Raw genomic sequence first — 9826 nt, 5'->3', positions numbered from 1 at the left:
TGTTGGGTCTTCGTTGCTGTGCACAGGCTTTCTCTAGTTGCAGCAAGCAGGGGCTACTCTCCGTTGCAGTGCACGGGGCTTCTCGTTGCAGTGGCTTCTCTTGTTGCGGAGCACAGGCTGTAGGCGTGCAGGCTTCAGCAGTTATGGCATGCAGGCTCAGTAGCTGTGGCTCGCAGGCTCTAGAGTGCAGGCCCAGTAGTTGCGGCACATGGGCTTAGTTGCTCGGCGGCATGTGGGACCTTCCCGGACCAGGGCTTGAGCCCTTGTCCCCTGCATTGGCAGATGGATTCTTAACCACTGCGCCACCAGAGAAGCCCCTTGCCCAAGTTTAAATGACCCTACAAGTGACAGAAACGCATGTAAAAGAGCCAGGATTTCAAACACAGAAACTGGCACTGTATCTATCAAGAGCGAGTATGGATGTCTGATTAAAGATGGCAGATGAAGCATGCTTGATTTTATCCTCACCAAAACCCCCACTAAAATGATAATAATGACATTTAAAATAGTGATAAGTACTCAGTAATGGCAAAGGGACTCTCAGCAGATAAGAGATTTCAAAGAATTTCTGGAGGGTAGATAGTTTATAGAGGAGTGATGGCAGAAGAAAGAGAATAGAGGAAGCTAAACTTATATTATGTGAGTGGGAATTTGAAGGCAGATAGAACAGAGAAGGAAATCTTTTGCAAGACAGAACCTGGGATACTAGGCAATTCATAAACAGCAGCTGTAAGAGTGATGGGGCTGAAACTATGGTGACTGATAAAATGGCACAAAGGAGCAGTTGGCCTCTCACCCCACTTGGCAGCCAGATAGGCCGCCCCGACATATTCCCCCTTCCAATAAAAAACAACAACCTTGTTCTTCTCTCTACAAAATGTAATGGCCTCAGAGATAAGACCCTGACGTGCTGGGATTTAGGAGTTCCCTAGCTGGGTCTTTGCCAGGTAATTATAGTAAAAGTAATAGAAGCAGTAAATAATTATATAACAGTGTAATGAATACATCACATATGAATTCATTTAATGTTCACAACAACTCTAGGAGAAACTGAAGAACAGAGTGGTTAGATAACTTGCCTAAGGTCGCACAGCAAGTAACTGGCAGAGCTAGATCACCACAATGTAAACGCGCAACTAATAAGCCCCATCCATGTGCAAAAAAAAAGTACCAATGAGCATCTTATTGCCTCATTCTGAAGTAAAGACAACTGAGGATGTTGTGAAGAGAGGTCACAACATGAAAGCTAGATGGAAATAAACACAGGAGTGATCCAGAGGAAAGAGTAAAGACACGAAACACAAAGGAAGAAAGAAACCTCCAATTAGTGTCCTCAGAGAAATCTGAAAAGATATTTCATCGTAAAAGAACAGGATACAATTAATGAAAAAGAAATAATCAGAGAAGTGTAAATAGCCCCTTCAAATTAAAAACCACATTTATATTAAAAAATTCAACAGAAGCATTAGAATATAAATTCAAAGAAATCTCCCAGAGAAAGGACAAAGGGATCGAAATCGTAAGAGGAAAAAGTCTTAGAGGCTAATCCAGGATGTCCTACATCTGACCAACAGAAGTTGCAGAAAGAAAAATTAGATAATGTGAAATATAAGATGTTTCCCAGAGGTGAAGGGCATGAGACTTCTAGACATATAATCATAAATTTTACACATCGAGGATGTAGAAGAGGTCCTCTATGATGTTTATAATCTGTTCTGAGACCAAAACTAAGTCTTTCATGCTCCCTCAATAGTCTAGAAGTTGAAAATGAGTAACAGGGTCTACATTACTGTGACCATGAAAATATTGTGTGCCATTGGGCTAGTAATCACTCTGATTATATGTCTTTTCCTGTATAGCTTTTTGGTTTTTTCCCTCCCTGGAGTTTGTATTTGCCTTTGTGAGAATCTTTGCCATTATTTAATTCTCAAGTCTACCTAATCTCCTTACCTGATCAGGCATTCTTTCAAATCCCCTTCTTTGCTCCTGAGACACTCCTATTTGGACAGTTTGCTCTCCAGTCTCCTACACCAGAATCACTTGGTATCTTCCCTGGATTCAATTGCTTCCTGGACCCCACATCTTGTTCTTTATGGTCTTACTCCCTTGGTTTACTGAAGCAGATCCTCAGGTAACTTCTTTAGAAAGGATGTGTAGGCAATCAATTTTCTTCCACCTTGTATTCAATTTTCACATTTAATTGATACCTTGGCTAGGAGGAGATTTTTACGTTGAAATCTTTTTTCTGGGAATGTTGAAAAATTGCTCCAATGTCTTTTAGCATCCAGTGTTGCTAATGACAGGTCAGATATAATTCAAATTTTTGTTCTGTTGGTAAGCTCACTTCTCTCCTCTACTCTCACCCTCTTAAAATGGGTACATCATGCAATAACAACATAAGCATACTGTTAAAAGATATGGAGATGTCTACCAGAAGAAATGTCTTGGAAGGTAAGAAGTGGTTGCCTCTGCAGAGTGGGACTGGGAAAGACAGAAAACCATGGCTTTTATTTTTTTCTTAACAATGTGCATGATTATTTGGACAAAACTTTAAAAATTATAAGACATGGGTTGCAAAACTATAAAGAAAAGCAGGTGAAAGATGATCACACAAGTCAGAATTGTGTTACCTTTGGGTCAGGGAGAGAGCTGTGCCCAGGACTCAGGAAGGGGATGCTGGGGGCTCCTGCAGAGCTGACCTCACTGCCATTTGACTTGGGGGGGGACGATTAACCAGTTGCTTGCCTTACACTTATCCTTTATAAGTATAAAGCCTTTGCTTTATATTTACACTTACATGTTTCATGAATCCTTCTGACAAATGAGTCACACTTTTTTTAAAAAAGGCATATGACATACTTTCATTCCAAAGGCCAATTTAAATACATAGTCCAAGTCCAATATACAAAACAAAACAATTAGGAAAAATTATAAATAACATCCATCTCCCTTTTTGTTTCTCTCAGATTCAATATCATAAACTGAAAATATTAAGTATTAAGTGTAATCTTCATCTAACAATTATCTTTATCTGAGTTAAGCTGATACTTTTTGAGGGTTTTAAACATCTCCATGGAAAAGAAAGAGAAGATGCAGTTTGAGCCTCAGGTTGCTCAAGATTTCAACACAAAGTGAAAGCCTCGTTTTATGAGGTCATATTTCAAGAAGTAGACTTCTAATTCTTTAATTCAGTTCCACATTGACTGTGTACCTGAAACTACCAGGAATTCGTATACTCCTAGGCCTGAGGTACAGATGGGGTCCTTGCCCTCACAGAGCTTACGTTCTAGGGGAGCAGGGAAGACAGATATTCAGCAATTTAATAAATCAATGTATAATATATCAGATGATAAAGCAAAATTAAGCAGGAAAATGAGCTGGGGAGTGGGCAGGAGGGCTGCTTTTCCCTGTAAGACCGGAATGCAGTGAGGGAAGAGCCATGTGGTCATCTTGGGGAAGGAGAATCATCCCAGCACCTTGCCTACTTCTGGGGACACACAAACGTCTATATTTCTGTCCTCGAGGTGTGTACAGGCTATGAAAAAACCAGGTGATCTTTTGACCTCTCAGAATCCAAATTTCATGGAATCCTAGGAGGATTCAAAGTATGTTGTAGAGTGAAGATATATAGATGAGGAGAAGGTCAGTGGAAGGGCTTTGAGTTGAAAGAAAGATGAGGAAGGAAACAGAAGTGGAAGAAACATTCATCAAGGGATGGCTGGCTAGACTGAGCAGAGGGAAGGGATAAAAAAAAAATGGCAGAAACAACAGTACTGGTGTGTGAGGGGCCTGGGGAAGAACTTCAAGCCATGCTGTCGTCATAAAGGTCATATCTGTAATCATTACAGGCCCACAGGCCAATGGGCTCAGACATCGAACATGCACAGAGAACGCTGAGGAAACTTGACCACATAATTGAAGCAGGAATACCCCCAAATAAGACTAAGCTGCCTTCAGTCTTAGTACTGATTTGCAGCCCCCCAAAAACCCCCCAAACAATAGAAAAACCTTCCTCCCCACCCAAGAGCCTTGAAAAGTAGCCCAGTGCAGGCCACGGTGGGAGCGCAACACAGCATAACACAGCAAAGCTTCCTCCAGAGAGACAGCAGTCCCTTCCCCCACCCTTCTGCTCACTCACCAGGACTACTCAGACCCTCTCTCTCTTCCTCTCCCCACCAAGCTCTCTGTCTCCATCACCCTCACTGTTTCTCGTCCTCCCTCCTTCCTCTCCCTCTTTGACTCAACCCTAATCCTCTCTTCTTTCAGGGAGATCTGACCCCATTCCCCCAAGGGTGATTCCCCCCTTCTCCAGCCTGTTCCATTTTGCATCCCTTACCTCAGCTCAGACAAACCAAAGACCCTTCCTCCAACCCACACCCCTTAGAAGGAACAGAGAAGGAAGGAATTCTAGAAACTTCTTGTTGAATGTCTTCACTTATGTTACTAGACAGAAAGCAAGAGTTGACATTGGAACTCATGGAAGAAAACTGGGAACCAATCACCTACCAATACAAGAGCGATTTCAGTTTTCCAGTGGGTGGGGATGGTGAGGAAGGGAGAGGGGGAAGAAGGAAAGAGAGAACAGTGGCTCTGAGCTACCATCATTCCTGTGCATGTCTGTCTCATTCTTGGAGTCTGCACCTTCCATAACGCCTTAGTGCATATAAATACCTAAATGAAGGAGTGCATTTGAGTGAATGAGTGAATGAGCAAGGTCACATGGCAAAATCAGACACTGAGTGCAGTGAGGTTGCTCCCAGGTGCCATTTATTCACCTTTAGCTGGGGTGGTTTCTCGGAAGCTGTGCTGGACTCCAGCAGTTGTCTCCAGGGACACTCTCTTTATTCCTCCTTCAAGTGTGGTCTTGCAGAACAACATGGTCATCAGCCAACTTCTGCAGTTTCTCATGACCACCTTATGAAGTTAACACTTGGGCACTTGGTCTTAGGCTAGTCCTCAGGTTTCTCCAACCCAGACCCTCCTGATTGGAATTGTTGATTTCCTAAATCAACAATCCCTTTACTCTCCTTTACTAATAGTACGGATTAAGTCACATCAAGGAATAAACCTCTTTAGAAGTTCTATGCACAACACACACAATGCTTGCATCTCAAAGTCAACTTTTGTTTTTGAATACCAGAGGCATCATTACAAAAAAATCGTTACTAACCCAGAGAACCTCTAACACTCGGCATCTCTCATGAGAGCTGCCTGCTAATCCACCTTAAACTCTGCTTTCATCATATAATTCTCGTGCTGGAAACTTAACCACCTCATGTCTGAACTCTGCTGCCCAGCATTGAAAGCCATCCACGATCTCGTCGCACCCTCCAGATCGAACTCCTGTGTTCCCCTGTTACTCCCAACATCACCATCTATCTCACAACCAAGCAGTGAGCATTCTCACCTCTGTCCCTTTTTCAAGTCCCTGGAAACTTCTCCTTCCCTTTCACCTCTCTCTTCCAGCCAATTGAAATCAGGAAACTGGATGGGACAAGGGTTTCCTCCCAGGATGCCTCCTCCAGGGAGACTTCCCTGACTCATCTAGTCTTTGTGGCTTCCCTGGGCTCCCTGTGTTTTACCTATCACCTCGGCCCCATTCTGCATTTCATGGCCCATAGTCTTATATCTCCAGTGAGCTGGTGCTTTCTTCCTGGAAGGACCATATCTTTTACTTCTCTGTATCTGCAGAGTGCGTACCACATTGCCTTTTTGTGCAGTGAGTGTTAATTTAAAACTCTGACTCAAAGGAACTAAATCCCTTTGTGTAGGGACTTGCAGTTCATCCAGTTGTCCCCAGCTGTACCTCCTGGGCAGTGGGAGAGTTACTAGTGTCATCAAGATCTAGGTCTAGGCTGGTGTCCCCAATTCCAGACCCCATTTTCATGATTCTTCTCACTCTCTTTTTATTTTTTTTGACCGCGCTGCGCAGCATGCGGGATTTTAGTTCCTGACCAGGGATAGAACCCAGACCCCCTGCATTGGGAGCATGGAGTCTTACCCAATGGACCACCAGGGAAGTCCCCTGCATGTTGTTTAGACAAGAGAGAATTTCTAAGAGGTGAAGATTATGATCAGAGGAAGGAGTTTAGGAAGCTCTGGTCAAAACATAGGAGCCCCTCTCATTCCAAGGGGAAATTCCATAGATTACATTATAGAGAGAAATGCGGGTGACAGGTAAGAATTGCTCCACCATACCCAGGTGCAAAGGATGCTACACTTTTCTATTTCTCTAAAATCAAATTAAACTTGGCTTCAAATTTCTTACTCACCAAGGTTGGGGAAGAGTCCAATATCATGGTTATTGGGTCTCCCTGTCCCTGGCTCCCAGGCTCTCACAGGCCCAGGAAAGAGGGGATAACCTGATTCATAGGCCATGGTGGGCGCCATGGTTACCACTGCTTCTTCTGCTACCCCATGTGCTGGCCTTTTCTGGCTTGGAGGACCATGGAGAGGCTTCTTGTTGCTATGTTCCTCTTGCCACTGGCCACAGGTATCCATGGAAACCCCCATCCAGGTTCTCAAAGCAGGAGTGTGTGGTGTCCAGCCCCCGCTGGCTTTCAGGTAGCCTCTCACCTGAGTTCCTGCAGGGATGGTGGGACACAGACCCTCCTGCCACCCTGGAAACCTGCACCCACTACCTCTACACATGCACACGCACACACACACACACACACACACACACACACACACACACACAAAATTCTCCATCTCAGGGAAGCCACCAATAAGCCTGGGCCAAATATCCCTCCTTTCAAAACAGCAACTGTTTCCGCCATCCTGAAAAATTCTTCTTAATATGACTGGTTTCCAACCGAAGATCTGAGTGAAGGACCTTCACCTGGGACCTAGAAATGTCTCTGTTTAAGATTCCGAAGCACAAAGGACTATTTCTTTTCCCCTGAGGAAGACAAGCCCAGAACTTAAAACCGAAGGCCGAGATGAAAATTACCTTATCATTCTTTTTTACTGATAAGGGCACAACAGTAAAAAGGATAAGACACCGATTGACTTCTCCGTCACTCTCTGTTTCATGGGTGAACACTGAGCCTGTGGGGGGGGTGTTTGTGTGTGTGCTGGGGGGAGCGGTGAAGTGGCTAAAAGCATTAACGCAGGAGATTTGGACTCCTAATGAAATCTCAAAGGGCAGCTTAGCAGGAGCAGCCAGGAAAGAAACCTAAGCCACGTGTCTGCAGCATTAACTGTAGCAGGTGCCACTGTGTCCTGTGACCATTCGAAATGAGGAAACGGCAATTTGCAAAGATTTCCTGTGCAGCCGTTGGTCTAGGGCTGGTGTGAGGAAAAGGGCTGCTAGTATAGTGGCCCGGGGATCAGGAGGGCCTGAAGACCCCCTGTGCTCCACTCACAGAGCCCTGCAGCCTGGCAGGGGGCTGTGCCTGAGGGGACACCCTTTTCTAGCTCATCAAATGTGTTATAGGACTGATATGGCCCTATTTAGGAAGGACAGTGGGATAAAGGAATATACCAGGCTCAGGAAAAGTCGGCGTACTTGGTGGACTGTAAAGATTATAAACCTCTTTACTGAGACCCAACCTTATATTAAAGCAGGGAAACCAACAGCAGGGAAATGAAAAGCATCCATACAACTGACCCTTGATCAAGGGAAGCCAGGCAGAAGGAAATTGGGACACAGTAGCTACCCCATCCTCTACTCCCTCTCTTCCCCGGTCCCTCCCCCACCCTTGCCCCTCCCCATAGAGTCAGTCAGTTGGTTGTGCACCATATTAAGAAGAAGCCAGGTAATATGGCTAATATCAGTTCAGGCAAACAAAGGAGAATTTTAAAATTAAATTCTCACTTAAAGAAATAGAGTAGGGCTTTTCAAGACGATTAATCCTGCCAGGTTTCCTTATTCAGTATTGTAAGCAACCTGAAAATTATCTTTAAAAGTGTACTTAGGGGCTTCCCTGGTGGCGCAGCGGTTAAGAATCCGCCTGCCAATGCAGGAGACACGGGTTCGAGCCCTGGTCCAGGAAGATCCCACATGCCGCGAAGCAGCTAAGCCCATGAGCCACAACTACTGAGCCTGCGCTCTAGAGCCTTTGAGCCACAGCTACTGAAGCCCATGCTCCTAGAGCCCGTGCTCTGCAACAAGAGAAGCCACCGCAATGAGAAGCCCGTGCACCACAACGAAGAGTAGCCCCCCCCCCGCCACAACTAGAGAAAGCCCGCACACAGCAACAGAGACCCAACGCAGAAAGAAAGAAAGAAAGGGAGAAAGGAAAAAGCGTACTCAGTATAAGCCTCTTAGAATGGGGAAGTTGGGATAGGAAGGATTTGAGATTTCCTTCATTAACCGTCAAGAATGGTTTTTTAAAAGTTGATTTGGGAATTATGAATGTAATACCTGTTCGTGGCGGAAAATAATTAGATCCTACGAAATTGCTCTTTAAAATTTATACATATTAGGGGCTTCCCTAGTGGCGCAGTGGTTGAGAGTCTGCCTGCCGATGCAGGGGACACGGGTTCGTGCCCCGGTGCGGGAAGATCCCACATGCCGCGGAGCGGCTGGGCCCGTGAGCCGTGGCCACTGAGCCTGCGCGTCCGGAGCCTGTGCTCCGCAACGGAAGAGGCCACAACAGTGAGAGGCCTGCGTACCGCAAAAAAAAAAAATAAAATAAAATAAAAATATACATATTAAAATATATATGCAACACTACTATATGTTTGATCTTTTCCCCATATGCTTGACAGTTATGGATAGTCTCAATCTTTTCCATGGTGGTCCTTCTGACAAGCAAAAGACCTTCATTGCATTGTCTCCATTTCCCTGATGCTAACGATGTTGAACATCTTTCATACACTGTCATTTCTATTTTTTCTATGAATCACCTGTTCATATTATTTGCCCTTTTTAATGTGTTGTTTTTTAGTTAGTACTGATATTCATCTTTAATTATTATAAGTCTTAAAAATATCTTCTCAGAGTCTGTCATTTGTCCTTTAACTTTGTTTATGGTATATTTTGCCATCCAGAAGGCTTAGGTTTTTATGGAGAGAAATCCATCACTGACTTTTTTTCCCCAATATTTATTTATTATTTATTTATTTTATTTATTTTGACTGCGTCGGGTCTTAGATGTGGCATGCAGGATCTTCATGGAGGCATGCCGGACCTTTCGTTGCGGCATGTGAGCTTCTCTCTAGTTGTGGCCCACAGGCTCCAGGGCACATGGGCTCTGTAGTTGTGGCGTACGGGTTGCAGAGTGCGTGGGCTCTGTAGTTTGTGGCACGCCGGCTCTAGTTGAGGCACGCGAGCTCAGTAGTTGTGGCACACGGGCTTAGCTGCCCCGCAGCATGTGGGATCTTACTTCCCTGACCAGGGATCGAGCCCTTTTCCCCCGCATTGTAAGGCGGATTCTTTACCGCTGGACCACCAGGGAAGCCCCCATCACTGACTTTCTTCATGGCACCTGGGATTTTGTGATTTATTTAGGAAGGTCTCCTCCATCATAGGATTATAAAAAATATTCTCTTTTATTTTTTAAAGGCTTTTATAGTCTTTAAAAATGTGTGTATAATCAACCTAGCTTTTACTTATGTGGCATATAACACAGGGGTTCATTAACCACCAGACCATTCATTAACACAGACCATTCATTAAAAGCACCTAAGCCCATTTTTCCATGCATCCTGGAGAAAAAGGGAAACGAAGCTCTTTCATCCACCTGAGAGACAGTGGTGAACACTCTGCGAGGGAGGAAAGGATACGTAGCACTAGTCTATGTCTGACAGAGATGGTCCACTCTCGTGGGAAGACTATTAAGGCAACCGCATAACTTAAACTCTCTGAAATGGTCTTGAT

The sequence above is a fragment of the Monodon monoceros genome, unplaced genomic scaffold, assembly GCF_005190385.1.
Source record: "Monodon monoceros isolate NGI ecotype Baffin Bay Population unplaced genomic scaffold, NGI_Narwhal_1 Super_Scaffold_11, whole genome shotgun sequence".
NCBI classification, from domain to species: domain Eukaryota; kingdom Metazoa; phylum Chordata; class Mammalia; order Artiodactyla; family Monodontidae; genus Monodon; species Monodon monoceros.
This window is presented reverse-complemented; position numbering follows the sequence as displayed.